Here is a 17720-nt window from a genome sequence, read left to right as displayed (position 1 = left end):
GTATTGCCTTTTTAGTTAACTTTTGTTGCTCTTTAAAAGAGTCCCAATCCTCTGTCTTCCCACTCTTCTTTGCTATGTTATACTTCCTCTCCTTAATTTTTATGCTGTCCCTGACTTCCCTTGTCAGCCACAGGTGTCTCTTACTCCCCTTAGAGTCTTTCCACCTCTTTGGAATAAATTGATCCTGCAACCTCTGCATAATTCCCAGGAATACCTGCCATTGCTGTTCTACCGTCTTCCCTGCTAGGGCCTCCTTCCAGTCAATTTTGGCCAGCTCCTGCCTCATGCCTCTGTAATCCCCTTTGCTATACTGTAATACCGACACTTCCGATTTTCCCTTCTGCCTTTCCATTTGCAGAGTAAAACTTATCATGTTGTGTCACTGTCTCCTAATGGCTCTTTTACCTCTAGTCCCCTTATCAGATCAGGATCATTACACAACACTAAATCCAGAATTGCCTTCTCCCTGGTAGGCTCCAGTACAAGCTGTTCTAAGAATCCATCTCGAAGGCACTCTACAAACTCTCTTTCCTGAGGTCCATTTCCAACCTGATTTTCCCAGTCTACCTGCATGTTGAAATCTCCCATAACCACCGTAGCATTACATTTTTGACACGCCAATTTTATCTCCTGATTCAACTTGCACCTTATGTCGAGGCTACTGTTTGGGGGCCTATAGATAACTCCCATTACGGTCTTTTTACCCTTACAATTTCTCATTTCTATCCATACTGATTCAACATCTCCTGATTCTATGTCACCCCTTGCAAGGGAATGAATATCATTCCTTACCATCAGAGCAACCCCACCCCCTCTGCCCACCTGTCTGTCTTTTCTATACGTTGTGTACCCCTGAATATTCAGTTCCCAGCCCTGGTCCTCTTGTAGCCATGTCTCAGTGATCCCTACAACATCATACTTGCCCATGACTAACTGAGCCTCAAGCTCATCCACTTTATTTTTTATACTACGCCCTCCCATCTCCCCTCTCCCATCGTTCAACAAGGTACAGAAGTGTGAAAACGCACACCTCCAGATTCAGGGGCAGTTTCCTCCCGGCTGTGATCATAGAAACATTGAAATAGAGAAAATAGATGCAGGAGTAGGCCATTCGGCCCATCGAGCCAGCACCGCCATTCAATAAGATCATGGCTGATCATCCAAAATCAGTACCCCGTTCCTGCTTTCTCCCCATACCCCTTGATTCCGTTAGCCCTAAGAGCTAAATCTAATTCTCTCTTGAAAACATCCAGGAAAACATCCAGTGAATTGGCCTCTGTGGCAGAGAATTCCACAGATTCCCTAGGTTATCAGGCGGCTGAACCATCCTACCACAACCAGAGAGCAGTGCTGAACTACAACCTTCCTCATTGGTGACCCTCGGACTATCCTTGATCGGACTTTGCTGGCTCTACCTTGCACTAAACGTTGTTCCCTCAACATGTATCTCTACACTGTGAATGGGTCGATTGTAATCATGCATTGTCTTTCCGCTGACTGGTTAGCACGCAACAAAAGCTTTTCACTGTACCTCGGTACACGTGACAATGAACTAACCTGAACTGAATGGGGCGGTGGGAGGGAGCAGTGAGGAGCAGCCATGACATCCCTATGGGGAAGGACCAAAGGCTACGGACAAGTTACCTCTGGACTTGGAGCTGTTTGGATTCAAACAAATCACACAATAATTCACTGATTCAACATTTAAGTTGATTTAGAATTTAAGATTTAAGATTCAAGATTCAAGATTCAAGATTCAAGATTCAAGATTCAAGATTCAAGATTCAAGATTCAAGATTCAAGATTCAAGATTTAAGATTTAAGATTCAAGATTCAAGATTCAAGATTCAATTTATGGTCTCATGTACCAATTAAGGTACAGTGGAATTTGAGTTACCATACAGCCATACTAAGTAAAAAGCAACAAGACACACAGCCACGTAAAATAAAATTTAACATAAACATCCACCACAGGGATTCCACATTCCTCACTGTGATGGAAGGTAATAAAGTTCAATCATCTTCCTCTTTGTTCACCTACGGTCGGTCGGGGCTGTTGAACCATCTGCAGTCGCCACTGCCGACGGTCTGATGTCCGAGCCCTCAGGGCGATCGAAACTCTGGCGTTGGGATGGTTGAAACTCTCCGCGGCATGGATTCAGCCTCTTCTTACCAGAGACAATAGACAATAGACAATAGACAATAGGTGCAGGAGGAGGCCATTCAGCCCTTCGAGCCAGCACCGCCATTCAATGCGATCATGGCTGATCACTCTCAATCAGTACCCCGTTCCTGCCTTCTCCCCATACCCCCTCACTCCGCTATCCTTAAGAGCTCTATCCAGCTCTCTCTTGAAAGCATCCAACGAACTGGCCTCCACTGCCTTCTGAGGCAGAGAATTCCACACCTTCACCACTCTCTGACTGAAAAAGTTCTTCCTCATCTCCGTTCTAAATGGCCTACCCCTTATTCTTAAACTGTGGCCCCTTGTTCTGGACTCCCCCAACATTGGGAACATGTTTCCTGCCTCTAATGTGTCCAATCCCCTAATTATCTTATATGTTTCAATAGGATCCCCCCTCATCCTTCTAAATTCCAGTGTATACAAGCCCAATCGCTCCAGCCTTTCAACATACGACTGTCCCGCCATTCCGGGAATTAACCTAGTGAACCTACGCTGCACGCCCTCCACGCCCTCCGCGGGCTTCATGGTCCCAATTGAGATACAGAGCGGAAATAGGCCCTGGGACTGGTGATACCCGCATACTAGCACTATCCTACTCACACATTAGGGACATTCTACAATCTTACTGAAGCCAATTAACCTACAAACCTGTACGTCTTTGGAGTGCGGGAGGAAACCGGAGCACCCGGAGAAAACTCACGCAGGTCATGGGGAGAACGTACAAACTCCGTACAGTCATAGAAACATAGAAAATAGGTGCAGGAGTAGGCCATTCGGCCCTTCGAGCCTGCACCACCATTCAATATGATCAAGGCTGATCATCCAACTCAGTATCCCGTATCTGCCTTCTCTCCATACCCCCTGATCCCTTTAGCCACAAGGGCCACATCTAACTCCCTCTTAAAGATAGCCAATGAACTGGCCTCAACTACCTTCTGTGGCATAGAATTCCACAGATTCACCACTCTCTGCGTGAAAAAAAACATTCTCATATCGGTCCTAAAAGACTTCCCCCTTATCCTTAAACTGTGACCCCCTTGTTCTGGACTTCCCCAACATCGGGAACAATCTTCCCGCATCTAGCCTGTCCAACCCCTCAAGAATTTTGTAAGTTTCTATAAGATCCCCCCTCAATCTTCTAAATTCCAGCGAGTACAAGCCGAGTCTATCCAGTCTTTCTTGATATGAAAGTCCTGCCATCCCAGGAATCAATCTGGTGAACCTTCTCTGTACTCCCTCTATGGCAAGAATGCCTTTCCTCAGATTAGGAGACCAGAACTGTAGGCAGTCAGCACCCTTGGTCGGGATGGAACCCGGGTCTCTGGCGCTGTAAGGCAGCAACTCTACCACTGCACCACCGAGCTGTTGGGATAAAAAATATCACTGATTCAATGTTTAAGGAGATGTTGATATATTGTAAGAGGATGTATTGAATTTCTTAGCACATTAAATGTACAGAATGTGCAGGGACATGAATAAGTGATAGGAGCAGAATGAGGCCATGAAGTCTATCAAATCTACCCCAAATTCAATCATAGCTGACTCTCTCAACCCCATTCTCCTGCCTTCACCCCATAACCCCGGACACACGTACTAATCAAGAAGAAAGGTTTAGAGGGAGAGAAGAAATGGGTGACATTTCGGTTCGAGACCCCTCTTCAGACCCGAAACGTCACCCATTCCTTCTCTCCCGAGATGCTGCCTGTCCCGCTGAGTTACTCCAGCATTTTGTGTCTCTCTTCGGGACAAATGTGAAATAATCCACGAAGGAAGGAAGAATATAAGCGCAGAATACTTTGTTTGAAAGCTGTGAACGACTAATAAATGTTGACCTTCAGAGAAACATTTGTGCCTTCAAGGAGTGTAAGTGATTCGAGAAATGAAAAGACTGTCTCAAGAGGAGAGATTGAGTAGGATGGTACTGTCTTCTGTGAAGTTTAGAGAGAGGAGATGTGACATCATTAGAGCATTACGAGATGCTTAAAGTTCCTGGGAGCGTTTGGGTTTTGAAGGCACAAGGGACTGCAGATGCTGAAATCTTGAGCACAGAAAACAAAGTGTTGGAGGAACTCAACGGGTCGGGCAGCATCAGCGGAAGGGTTGGACACACGATAGACAATAGACAATAGACAATAGGTGCAGGAGGAGGCCATTCGGCCCTTCGAGCCTGTACGCACCGCCATTCAATGTGATCATGGCTGATCATTCTCAATCAGTACCCCGTTCCTGCCTTCTCCCCATACCCCCTGACTCCGCTATCCTTAAGAGCTCTATCCAGCTCTCTCTTGAATGCATTCAGAGAATTGGCCTCCACTGCCTTCTGAGGCAGAGAATTCCACAGATTCACAACTCTCTGACTGAAAAAGTTTTTCCTCATCTCAGTTCTAAATGGCCTGCCCCTTATTCTTAAACTGTGTGGCCCCTTGTTCTGGACTCCCCCAACATTGGGAACATGTTTCCTGCCTCTAACGTGTCCAACCCCTTAATAATCTTATACGTTTCAATAAGATCTCCTCTCATCCTTCTAAACAATGTCTCAGGTCGGGACCCTTCGTCTGAGTTTTTTGCTTCTTTTGGCCCAACTGGGTAATTAGTTTAGATTTGTAGAGATACAGCGTGGAAACTGGTCCACCGGCCCACCGAGTCAGCGCCGACGAATGATTACCCTTACGCTATTTCTACCCTACACACCAGGGACAATTTACAGAAGCCTATTAACCTACAAACCCGCACGTCTTTGGAGTGTGGGAGGAAACCGGAGCTCCCTGGAGAAAACCCACGTGATCACGGGGAGAACGTACAAACCCCGTACATACAGCACCCGTAGTCAGGATCGAACCCGGGTCTCTGGCGCTGCAAGGCAGCAATTGTACTGCTGTGCCACCAAGGTTTTGTTAGGGTAAATTCTCAGGGTAAATGGTCAACCACTTATAATGACACACAAGGGAGGCAATTTGGCCCATCCAGTGAAGGAATCCTATCAGTCCCACCCTCCAGTCCTTATTTCCCTGTGTCTCTGCAACTTATTTTCTCACACGCACACACATGCACATTAACTCCCTCTCAATTCTCTTTTTCATCGATCTAGTTTAGTTTAGTTTAGTTTAGAGATACAATGTGGAAGCAGGCCCTTTGGCCCACCAAGTCCACAGGGATCGCTGGTCGGCACGGACTCTGTGGGTCAAAGGGCCTGCTTCCGCACTGTATCGCTAAACTAAACTAAACTAAACTAAACAAGATCAATGAAAAAAAGAATTGAGAGGGAGTTAATGGTCATGTGTGTGCGTGTGAGAAAATAAGTTGTAGAGACACAGGGAAATAAGGACTGGAGGGTGGGACTGATTGGACTCCTACACTAGATCTGATGGGCCAAATGGCCTCCCTTGTGTGTCATTATAAGTGGTTGAGCATTTACCCTGAGAATTTACCCTAACAAAACCTTGGTGGCACGGTGGCACGGCGGTACAATTGCGCCTCACAGCGCCGGAGACCCGGGTTCGATCCCGACTACGGGCGCTGTCTGTACGGGGTTTGTACGTTCTCCCCATGATCACGTGGGTTTTCTCCGGGAGCTCCGGTTTCCTCCCACACTCCAAAGACGTGTGGGTTTGTAGGTTAATAGGCTTCTGTAAATTGTCCCTGGTGTGTAGGGTAGAAATAGCGTATGGGTAATCGCTGGTCGGCATGGACTCGGTGGGCCGGTGGACCAGTTTCCACGCTTCATCTGTAAACTGAGACTAAAATTGGACATGGAGGGGTGACATTTCGGGGCGGAACCCTGTTTCAGATTGATTGTAGTAGTGGGGAGAAAGCTGGAAAGCTGGAATCAGGATGGCCTGCACATGGAACTTGCCTGACTTCACCGCCATCTTGACTAAAGTGTAGATGATGAAAATTGAACATACTGCCTCAATTTTTCAGTTACCAGAGTGATCTTTACAGGGTTGTGAATGTTTGGTATCCACTGCCCCAGGGACCCCTGGAAATAATTTCAGCAAATTTTATCTTCGCCCTCTCCTCTGACGATGAATATCTTTGAATTTGAGAGAAGTCATGGACATGCTGAGCAAGGAAAGTGAAACTTTATCAAAGAAAATATTCTGTTTGGTACCCATTGTTGGGTCAAAATCCTGGGAGTTCCCTTCTTAACAGCAAGGATTTGATTATATGTAAGGCTTGGATAGAGTGGATGTGGAGAGGATGTTTCCACTAGTGGGAGAGTCTAGGACTAGAGGGCACAGCCTCAGAATTAAAGGATGTTCTTTTAGGAAGGAGATGAGGAGGAATTTCTTTAGTCAGAGGGTGGTGAATCTGTGGAATTCTTTGCCACAGAAGGCTGTGGAGGCCAAGTCGGTGGATATTGTTAAGGCAGAGATAGAAAGATTCTTAATTAGTGCGGGTGTCAGAGGTGATGGGGAGAAGGCAGGAGAATGGGGTTAGGAGGGAGAGATAGATCAGCCATGATTGAATGGTGGAGTAGACTTGATGGGCCGAATGGCCTAATTCTACTCCTATCCCTTATGACCGAGTCATATAAACATACAGCACAGAAATAGGCCATTCGGCCCAACTCGTCCATGTTGATCAAGATGCCCCATCTAGGCTAGTTCCATTTGTCCCACGTTTGGGCCATATCTGGACATGTGCAGGGAGTGCCCTTATAACTCAGACCTTATGATCTTACGACACAAAGGCCAGTTTCTGTGCTGTCTGACTCACTAACGTAATGACACCAGACCGATAGGATAATACTCCCCCTATCGCTGACAGGCCAATAAAGGCTCAACAATTATTATTGATTGAGACATTTTGTCAGACAGGAGCAGGGATGCTACCAGTAGTAAAGATGCCTTAGACAGCAAATACATTAGGTGTTGCCCTAATATAACAATATAACACAAGTCTCTCAATGAGGTACATCGAGATTGGAGGACAGAATTGCCTGAAGAAGGGTCTCGACCCGAAACGTCACCCATTCCTTCTCTCCAGAGATGCTGCCTGTCCCGCTGAGTTACTCCAGGTGTTGCCCTAATATAACAATATAACACAAGTCTCTCAATGAGGTACATCGAGATTGGAGGACAGAATTGTCTGAAGAAGGGTCTCGACCCGAAACGTCACCCATTCCTTCTCTCCAGAGATGCTGCCTGTCCCGCTGAGTTACTCCAGGTGTTGCCCTAATATAACAATATAACACAAGTCTCTCAATGAGGTACATCGAGATTGGAGGACAGAATTGCCTGAAGAAGGGTCTCGACCCGAAACGTCACCCATTCCTTCTCTCCAGAGATGCTGCATGTCCCGCTGAGTTACTCCAGCTTTTTGTGTCTATCTTCCAGAGTTGCTGCCTCACAGCGTCAGAGACCCGGGTTCCATCCTGACCACGGGTGCTGTCTGTGCGGAGTTTGTATGTTCTCCCCGTGACCTGCGAGATCTTCGGTTTCCTCCCACACTCCAAAGACGTTCAGGTTTGTAAGTTAATTGGCTTGGTATAAAAGTAAAATTGTCCCTAGTGTGTGTAGGGTAGTGTTAATGTGTGGGGATCGCTGGTCGGTGCAAACTCAGTGGGCCGAAGGGCTTGTTTCCGCGCGCTGTATCTCTAAAATGAAACTAAATGCAGAAGAAATTCTCTCAGCGCCAAGGTTTAGGGGTTGTGTCGTCCAAGTACTTGAGACAGAAGGATGGCGAAGTGTTGGCAACGGTTCGCCATCTACCATCTGCCTCCCATTCACCTGATTGTTCAAGGCCCAGCAGCAGCGTTAACTCTTTATTTCTCCCCGTCCACGCTTTCTGCTACCACGTCGAGGAGCGGCCAGCAAAGACAAAAAGCTGGCCAGACTCTCGCTCTCTCGCAAGGGTAATAGATATGTCTACTTAAAACTGGCTTTGACCAACATCACTCCACACCTGCTGGGTCCCGAGTCTCGGCAGGTAACTCATGGTCCTGGTCCAAGCTGATCATCATTAGCACTTTGTGAAGAATGCCAGGTACTATGTGTGATTAGGCATCAAGACAAATTGGAATAGGAACAAGCTCTGGCAGTCCAGAAGATCCAGATGTCTTTGGCTCTGGCTAGAAGCTCCATATTGAGTATCTCAGAACAGAGCATGCAACCTAGGTCTTGATTTGAAAGATGCAGCCCACCATGGCAACCATTGATCACCCATTGACACTTGTTCTAAATAGACACAAAAAGCTGGAGTAACTCAGCGGGACAGGCAGCATCTCTGGAGAGAAGGAATGGGTGATGTTTCGGGTCGAGACCTTTCTTCAGACTTGGGACAGGGAGACTAGAGATATGGAAGGGTAAGAAGGGTCTATGTTATTTCACTTTCACATCCACTCCCTACACATTAGGGGAGGCCAATTAACGTATGTCTCCAGTAAATGTTCGAAGAAGGGTCTCGACCCATTCCTTCTCTCCAGAAATGCTGCCTGTTCCGCTGCGTTACTCCAGGGACAAATTACAATTTTACCTAAGCCAATTAACGTACAAGCCTGTAGGTCTTTGGAGTGTGGGAGGAAACCGGAGCACCCAGAGACAACCCACGTGGTCATGGGGGGGGAACGTACAAACTCCACACAGACAGCACCCGAAGTTAGGATGGAACCCGGGTCTCTGGCGCTGTGAGGCTGCAACTCTAACGCTGTGCCGGAAGATAGACACAAAAAGCTGGAGTAACTCAGTGGGACAGGCAGCATCTCTGGAGAGAAGGAATGGGTGACATTTTGGGTCGGGTTTTTGGGAGTTGACTTAAAAACTGGAGTAACTTCAGACTGAAGAATGGTCTCAACCCGAAACGTCACCCATTCCTTCTCTCCAGAGATGCTGCCTGTCCCGCTGAGTTACTCCAGCATTTGGTGTCTATCTTTGGTTTAAACCAGAATCTGCAGTTGCTTCCTACACATTTCTACCACTGCGCCACCGTGCCGAAAGTTCTGGCTTTAAGGAAGGTGCAGGCACAGAACCAGACTGGCACATTGAAGATGGACACAAAAAGCTGGAGTAACTCAGCGGGACAGGCAGCATCTCTGGAGAGAAGGAATGGGTGACGTTTCGGGTCGAGACCCTTCTTCAGACAATTCTGTCTTCCAAACTCGATGCACCTCATTGAGAGACCTGTGTTATATTGTTAGATAGAGCTCTTAATGATAGCGGAGTCAGGGGTTATGGGGAGAGGGCAGGAACGGGGTACTGATTGTGAATGATCAGCCGAGATCACATTGAATGGCGGTGCTGGCTCAAAGGGCCAAATGGCCTCCTCCTGCATCTATTGTCTATTGTCTAAATTCATGTCTTCCTGCCACAACTTGGCTACCCTGGAGATACAAAGCCACCCAGAGCCACTTCACCAGAGGTACAGACAAATATAACTGCAGAGTTGGGGTGGGGGAAGACAGAAACGCAAATAAAATCCACTCAACGCTTGGTTTCTGCAAGTGAAGCCTTCTATTGAATCAAGCTGTTGAAAAAATATTAACAAAAAAAGAGTGATAAAAGGATATTCTTGTTGGAAGGGGTGAATAACTTAATTTCAGATAAAACCGGAATGTCTCCCTGCGACAGACTTTCCAAGTCACAAGCTGGTAATTGTTTTCTGAAAGCGTGGTTTATCTCCGTACCTTTACAGGACAGATATGGAGATCGTTCCTGCTTCTAAGCTCCAAACATTTCTGTTATCAGCCGTGCCGACGTGGAAGGCAGCGGGTCCCACCAAGTCCTGATGAATTATTCAAGGTGCGAAGAAAAGAGTGTTTGAAGGCGATTCCACTGAGGGTGAAAGGGGCCCATAATTAGGGTTAGTCCCTCTAATGCAGATGGACACAGAGTGCTGGAGTAACTCAGCGGGTCAGGCAGCATCTCTGGAGAACATGGATAGGTGACGTTTCACAGAGTGCTGGAGTAACTCAGCGGGTCAGGCAGCATCTCTGGAGAACATGGATAGGTGACGTTTCACAGAGTGCTGGAGTAACTCAGCGGGTCAGGCAGCATCTCTGGAGAACATGGATAGGTGACGTTTCACAGAGTGCTAGAGTAACTCAGCGGGTCAGGCAGCATCTCTGGAGAACATGCATAGGTGACGTTTCATAGAAACATAGAAACATAGAAAATAGGTGCAGGAGTAGGCCATTCGGCCCTTCGAGCCTGCACCGGCATTCAACATGATCATGGCTGATCATCCAACTCAGTATCCCGTACCTGCCTTCTCTCCATACCCCCTGATCCCTTTAGCCACAAGGGCCACATCTAAATCCCTCTTAAATATAGCCAATGAACTGGCCTCAACTACCTTCTGAGGCAGAGAATTCCACAGATTCACCAGTCTCTGTGTGAAAAAAAACGTTCTCATCTCGGTCCTAAAAGACTTCCCCCTTATCCTTAAACCGTGACCCCTTGTTCTGGACTTCCCCAACATCGGGAACAATCTTCCTGCATCTAGCCTGTCCAACCCCTTAAGAATTTTGTACCTTTCTATAAGATCCCCCCTCAATCTTCTAAATTCCAGCGAGTACAAGCCGAGTCTATCCAGTCTTTCACAGAGTGCTGGAGTAACTCAGCGGGTCAGGCAGCATCCCTGGAGAACATGGATAGGTGACGTTTCACAGAGTGCTGGAGTTACTCAGCGGGTCAGGCAGCATCTCTGGAGAAAGACACAAAGTGCTGGAGTAACTCAGCGGGTCAGGCAGCTTCTCTGGAGAAAAGGAATAGATGAAGCTTCGGGTCGAGATCCTTCTTAGACTGAGAGTCAGGGAAGAGGGAACCGAGAGTTATGAAAAGGTGTGTAGAAAGGAACTGCAGATGCTGGTATACCCCGAAGAGCGAACACGGGACTCTGGCGCTGTGAGGCAGCAACTCTACCGCTGCGTCCCATCTATAAAAGCCATCAGCCACCACAGGTCAAAGATAGACGCAAAATGCTGGAGTAAGCGGGACAGCAGGACAGACAGGCAAGGCCCTAGTGAGACCGCACCTGGAGTACTGTGTGCAGTTTTGGTCTCCAAATTTGAGGAAGGATATTCTTGCTATTGAGGGCGTGCAGCGTATGTTTACTAGGTTAATTCCCGGAATGGCGGGACTGTCATATGTTGAAAGACTGGAGCGACTAGGCTTGTATACACTGGAATTTAGAAGGATGAGAGGGGATCTTATCGAAACGTATAAGATTATTAAGGGGTTGGACACGTTAGAGGCAGGATACATGTTCCCAATGTTGGGGGGAGTCCAGAACAAGGGGCCATAGTTTAAGAATAAGGGGTAGGCCATTTAGAACTGAGATGAGGAAGAACTTTTTCAGTCAGAGAGTGGTGAAGGTGTGGAATTCTCTGCCTCAGAAGGCAGTGGAGGCCAGTTCGTTGGATGCTTTCAAGAGAGAGCTGGATAGAGCTCTTAAGGATAGCGGAGTGAGGGGGTATGGGGAGAAGGCAGGAACAGGGTACTGATTGAGAGTGATCAGCCATGATCGCATTGAATGGCGGTGCTGGCTCGAAGGGCTGAATGGCCTACTCCTGCACCTATTGTCTATTGTCTATTGTCTATTGTCTATTGTCAGAAGGCAGTGGAGGCCAATTCTCTGAATGCATTCAAGAGAGAGCTGGATAGAGCTCTTAAGGATAGCGGAGTCAGGGGGTATGGGGAGAAGGCAGGAACGGGGTACTGATTGAGAATGATTAGTATTGATCACATTGAATGTTTCGAAGGGCCGAATGGCCTCCTGCTGCACCTATTGTCTATTGTCTATCACTGGAGAGAAGGGATGGGTGGCGTTTCGGGTTGGGACTGTGTAGGTCAGTCCTAGCGTGGTCTTGCTCCATCCTCTAAGACCTCACGTTGTATGAGTTGTTCCGTTCAGACACATTGAGAATAATAACACAAAGTGCGTTTCCCAAGGAACCTGACAATCGTCAGCCATCAGAACTGTTCCTTAATACTGCAATTAAATGCGGATGAGATGCTCCATATCCCACTTGGGGGTGAGCTGCGAATCCTTGCCTTGCAACAGCATATTTTAATTCTGAGTGATTTAGGAAAAGTGTTAGGAGCCGTTGGCAATGGCGAGACGTGTAACAGATAAACTTCCTGCTCTGACTTTTGTGCAGACACAGTTAATTAAATCGACTGAACAAATAAATGCAGATGCATCCCTTTTTGTGAACTGGAGCACATCCCTATGTATAGTGGACTGTTTAGTGGATGAGGGAACATTAATGAATAAATTAGAATTCGTTAGCAAGCACCATAGCAACGGAGGTGGAGAAGGATTTTTTTTTTTCGCATAGTGCAGCTGAGGATGATATTAATTACCGATGGGAAATAGGCTGGGAGGGCATGTTGTTCCTCTGTCTGGAAGACCCATTTCCCCTTGAGTTGCGTGCTTGGAAATAGGCTGGCAGGATACAACATTTCCTCATTCCCGTGATCATCCGACCCGAAACGTCACCTATCCAAGATCCAGCCAACTCTGAACAAGGGAACTCGACCCGAAACGTCACCTATCCAAGATCCAAACATTTCTGAACAAGGCAACTCGACCCGAAACGTCACATATCCAAGATCCAGCCATCTCTGAACAAGGGAACTCGACCCGAAACGTCACCTATCCAAGATCTAAACATTTCTGAACAAGGCAACTCGACCCGAAACATCACCTATCCAAGATCCAAACATCTCTGAACAAACTCGACCCGAAACGTCACCTATCCATAGAGTCATAGAGTCCTACAGCACAGAAAGAGCCCCTTCGGCCCATCGTGTCCGCGCCGCCTGTTACCAAAACACAGTCTAATTTTAATCCCATTTTCCCGCATTTGGACCGTAGCCCTGAATGTTGTAGCATTTCAAGTGCCCATACAAATGCCTCTTAAACGTTGTGAGTGTTCCCGCCTCCACCACCACCCCAGGCAGTGAGTTCCAGACTCCAACCACCCTCTGGGTGAAAAAGTTATTTCTCACATCCCCCCGAAACCTCCCTCCCCTTACCCTGTATCTATGTCCCCTCATTGTTGAACCTTCCACCAGTGGAAGAAGTTCCCCGCCATCTACCTTATCTATGCCCCTCATGATCTTGTACACCTCGATCATGTCCCCTCTCAGCCTTCTCTGCTCCAGGGAAAACAACCTCAGTCTGCTCAGTCTCTCCTCATAGCCGAACCCAAGATCCAAACATCTCTGAACAAGGGAACTCGACCCGAAACGTCACCTATCCAAGATCCAAACATCTCTGAACAAACTCGACCCGAAACGTCACCTATCCAAGATCCAAACATTTCTGAACAAGGGAACTCGACCCAAAACGTCACCTATCCAAGATCCAAACATTTCTGAACAAGGGAACTCGACCCGAAACGTCACCTATCCAAGATCCAAACATCTGTGAACAAGGGAACTCGACCCAAAACGTCACCTATCCAAGGTCCAAACATCTCTGAACAAGGGAACTCGACCCAAAACGTCACCTATCCAAGGTCCAAACATCTCTGAACAAGGGAACTCGACCCAAAACGTCACCTATCCAAGATCCAAACATCTCTGAACAAGGGAACTCGACCCGAAACGTCACCCATTCAATAAACAATAGACAAATAGACAATAGGTGCAGGAGAAGGCCATTCGGCCCTTCGAGCCAGCACCGCCATTCACTGGCTGATCATCCACAATCAGTACCCCGTTCCTGCCTTCTCCCCGCTATCCTTAAGAGCTCTATCTAACTCTCTCTTGAAAGCATCCAGAGAATTGGCCTCCACTGCCTTCTGAGGCAGAGAATTCCACAGCTTCACAGCTCTGAATGAAAAAGTGCTTCCTCATCTCCATTCTAAATGGCCTACCCCTTATTCTCAAACTGTGGCCCGTGGTTCGGGACTCCCCCAACATCGGGAACATGTTTCCTGCCTCTAGCGTGTCCAATCCCTTAATAATCTTATATGTTTCAATAAGATCCCGTCTCATCCTTCTAAATTCCAGTGTATACAAGCCCAGTCGCTCCAGTCGTTCAACATACAACAGTCCCGCCATTCCGGTAATTAACCTTGTGAACCTACGCTGCACGCCCTCAATAGCAAGAATGTCCTTCCTCATGTTTGGAGACCAAAGCTGCACACAATACTCCAGGTGTGGTCTCACTAGGGCCCTGTACAACTGCAGAAGGACCTCTTTGCTCCTATACTCAACTCCTCTTGCTATGAAGGCCAACATTCCATTGGCTTTCTTCACTGCCTGCTGTACCTTCCTACTCTCCAGAGATGTTGCATGTCCCGTTGAGTTCCTCCAGCATTTTGTGTCTATCTTGTGTAAACTGGCATCTGCAGTTCCTTCATACACATCTTCAAGGATGTTGCATAGCCTGCTGAGTTACTCCAGCACTTTGTGTCTTTATTTTGTAAACCACCATCTGCAGTTCCTCATTTTTCTCACCTTTCATGTCCTTTCTGAGACTTTGCAAAGTGCTTTGGAGTCAATGAAGAGACTTTCAAAGAATAGGAATAGGTGATGTTTCAGGTCGAGACCCTTCATCTCGCCCCAAAACGTCAACTATTCCTTTTCTCGAGAGATGTCCCGCTGAGTTACTCCAGCATTTTGTGTCTATCTTTGGTGTAAACCAGCATCGGCAGTTCCTTCCTACAGACAAAGGACCCTTCTTCAGACTGAAGGTTTGTTTGAGATTGGGTTATGATGGGAGGGAGGGCACAGCTTCATAATTAAAGGACATGCCTTTAGGAAGGAGATGAGGAGGAATTTCTTTAGTCAGAGGGTGGTGAATCTGTGGAATTCATTGCCGAAGAATGCTGTGGAGGCCAAGTCAATGGGTATTTATAATATAGAAACATTGGCAATAGGTGCAGGAGGAGGCCATTCGGCCCTTCGAGCCTGTACGCACCGCCATTCAATATGATCATGGCTGATCATCCAACTCAGTATCCTGTACCTGCCTTCTCTCCATACCCCCTGATCCCTTTAGCCACAAGGGCCACATCTAACTCCCTCTTAAATATAGCCAATGAACTGGCCTCAACTACCTTCTGTGGCAGAGAATTCCACAGACTCGCCACTCTCTGTGTGAAGAAATGTTTTCGCATCTCGGTCCTAAAAGACTTCCCCCTTATCCTTAAGCTGTGACCCCTGGTTCTGGACTCCCCCAATATCGGGAACAATCTTCCCGCATCTAGCCTCTCCAACCCCTTAAGAATTTTATATGTTTCTATAAGATCCCCCCTCAGGTGGAGATAGATAGATTCTTGATTAGTACGGGTGTCGGGGGTTATGGGGAGAAGGCAGGAGAATGGGGTTAGGAGGGAGAGATAGATCAGCCATGATTGAACGGCGGTATTTATTCACAAAATGCTGGAGTAACTCAGCAGGTCAGGCAGCATCTCGGGAGAGAAGGAATGGGTGACGTTTCGGGTCGAGACCCTTCTTCAGATTGAATGGCGGAGTAGACTTGATGGGCCGAATGGCCTAACTCTGCTCCTTTGACTTCTGAACTTCTGAACACGGGAGAGATTCTCTCAGTCGGGAGGTTATGACAGGTATTTGTAGATTCTGTCCAGATGTGCGAATACGACACGTGAGATTTATGTTATAAGGAGAAAAAAAAGCAGAAAATGCCGGGAAATACACGGCAGGTCGAGGCCTGTAAAAAGACGGAGATAGCTAGCTCGCGGCTGTGTGCATTCCCATGGTTACTTCTTTGATCTGGAGAAGGTGAAGGCAGTTGAAGGAGAACTTGCCGAATGTTGCGAGCGTTTAGACAATAGACAATAGACAATAGGTGCAGGAGGAGGCCATTCGGCCCTTCGAGCCAGCACCGCCATTCACCGTGATCATGGCTGATCATTCTCAATTAGTATCCCGTTCCTGCCTTCTCCCCATACCCCCTGACTCCGCTATCCTTAAGAGCTCTATCCAGCTCTCTCTTGAATGCATTCAGAGAATTGGCCTCCACTGCCTTCTGAGGCAGAGAATTCCACAGATTCACAACTCTCTGACTGAAAAAGTTTTTCCTCATCTCCGTTCTAAATGGCCTACCCCTTATTCTTAAACTGTGGCCCCTGGTTCTGGACTCCCCCAACATTGGGAACATGTTTCCTGCCTCTAACGTGTCCAACCCCTTAATAATCTTATACGTTTCGATAAATCTCCTCTCATCCTTCTAAATTCCAGTGTATACAAGCCTAGTCGCTCCAGTCTTTCAACATAGCCAGGTGTGTGAGTGCGTTGCAGACAGTTTACTGACCAGATCTGATTCGACGTCAACTGACTGACAGTAATTAACAACACACTGTGGAGGAAGGAACTGCAGATGCTGGTTTACACCGGAGATAGACACAAAATGCTGGAGTAACTCAGCGGGACAGGCAGCATCTCTGGAGAGAAGGGATGGGTGACGTTTCGGTCAAGACCCTTCTTCAGACTGAGTGTCAAGGGAGAAGGTCTAGAAATATGGAAAGGTAAGATGTGAAGACAAGAGATCAAAGATGATCTCTCCCCTTTAACCCATTTGATCTCTTTGTTGTTTAATTTAGTTTTAGTTTAGTTTAGAGATACAGTATGGAAACATGCTCTTCGGCCCACCGAGTCCATGTTAAACAAACAATCACCCATACACGAGTTCCATGTCATCCCAGTTTCACATCCTACATGGAAGTAAATTATCCTACAAGCTTGCACATCTTTGGGATGTGGGAGGAAACCAGAGCACCCGGAGGAAACCCACGTGGTCGCGGGGAGAACGTACAAACTCCATACAGACAGCACCCGTAGTCAGGATCGAACCCGGGTCTTTACCAGCTGCGCCAATGTGCCATTGTTATCTTCTCACATTCTTCCAATCTCTACTGCAAACAGTTCCAATCCACTCAATCCAGACCCTGTCTCCAGGGTGAGGTGCAATAGACAATAGACAATAGGTGCAGGAGGAGGCCATTCAGCCCTTCGAGCCAGCACCGCCATTCAATGCGATCATGGCTGATCACTCTCAATCAGTACCCCGTTCCTGCCTTCTCCCCATACCCCCTCACTCCGCTATCCTTAAGAGCTCTATCCAGCTCTCTCTTGAAAGCATCCAACGAACTGGCCTCCACTGCCTTCTGAGGCAGAGAATTCCACACCTTCACCACTCTCTGACTGAAAAAGTTCTTCCTCATCTCCGTTCTAAATGGCCTACCCCTTATTCTTAAACTGTGGCCCCTTGTTCTGCGGGTCACGGGGAGAACGTACAAACTCCGCACAGACAGCACCCGAGGCCAGGATCGAACCCGGGTCTCCGGCGCTGTGGGGTAGCAACTCTACCACTGCGCCACCGGGTCGCACTTATTTCTGGAAGGGGTGTTGAGGTCAACATAGATCTGCCACGATTATATTGAATGTTGGGGTAGGATGGATGGGCCGAGTGGTCCACTCCTTCTCCTATTTTCTTCTGATCCTGATACTGTTTCTTTAATTTTCTGGGATGTTTTCTTTTCTTTTGGGCCAAGAATTGTTAGATACCAAGAATATTCCCTCTGTGTTCTCCAACACACTGGTGGAATCTTTGAGCTTTT

The sequence above is a fragment of the Rhinoraja longicauda genome, chromosome 37 (assembly GCF_053455715.1).
Source record: "Rhinoraja longicauda isolate Sanriku21f chromosome 37, sRhiLon1.1, whole genome shotgun sequence".
Taxonomy (NCBI): domain Eukaryota; kingdom Metazoa; phylum Chordata; class Chondrichthyes; order Rajiformes; family Arhynchobatidae; genus Rhinoraja; species Rhinoraja longicauda.
This window is presented reverse-complemented; position numbering follows the sequence as displayed.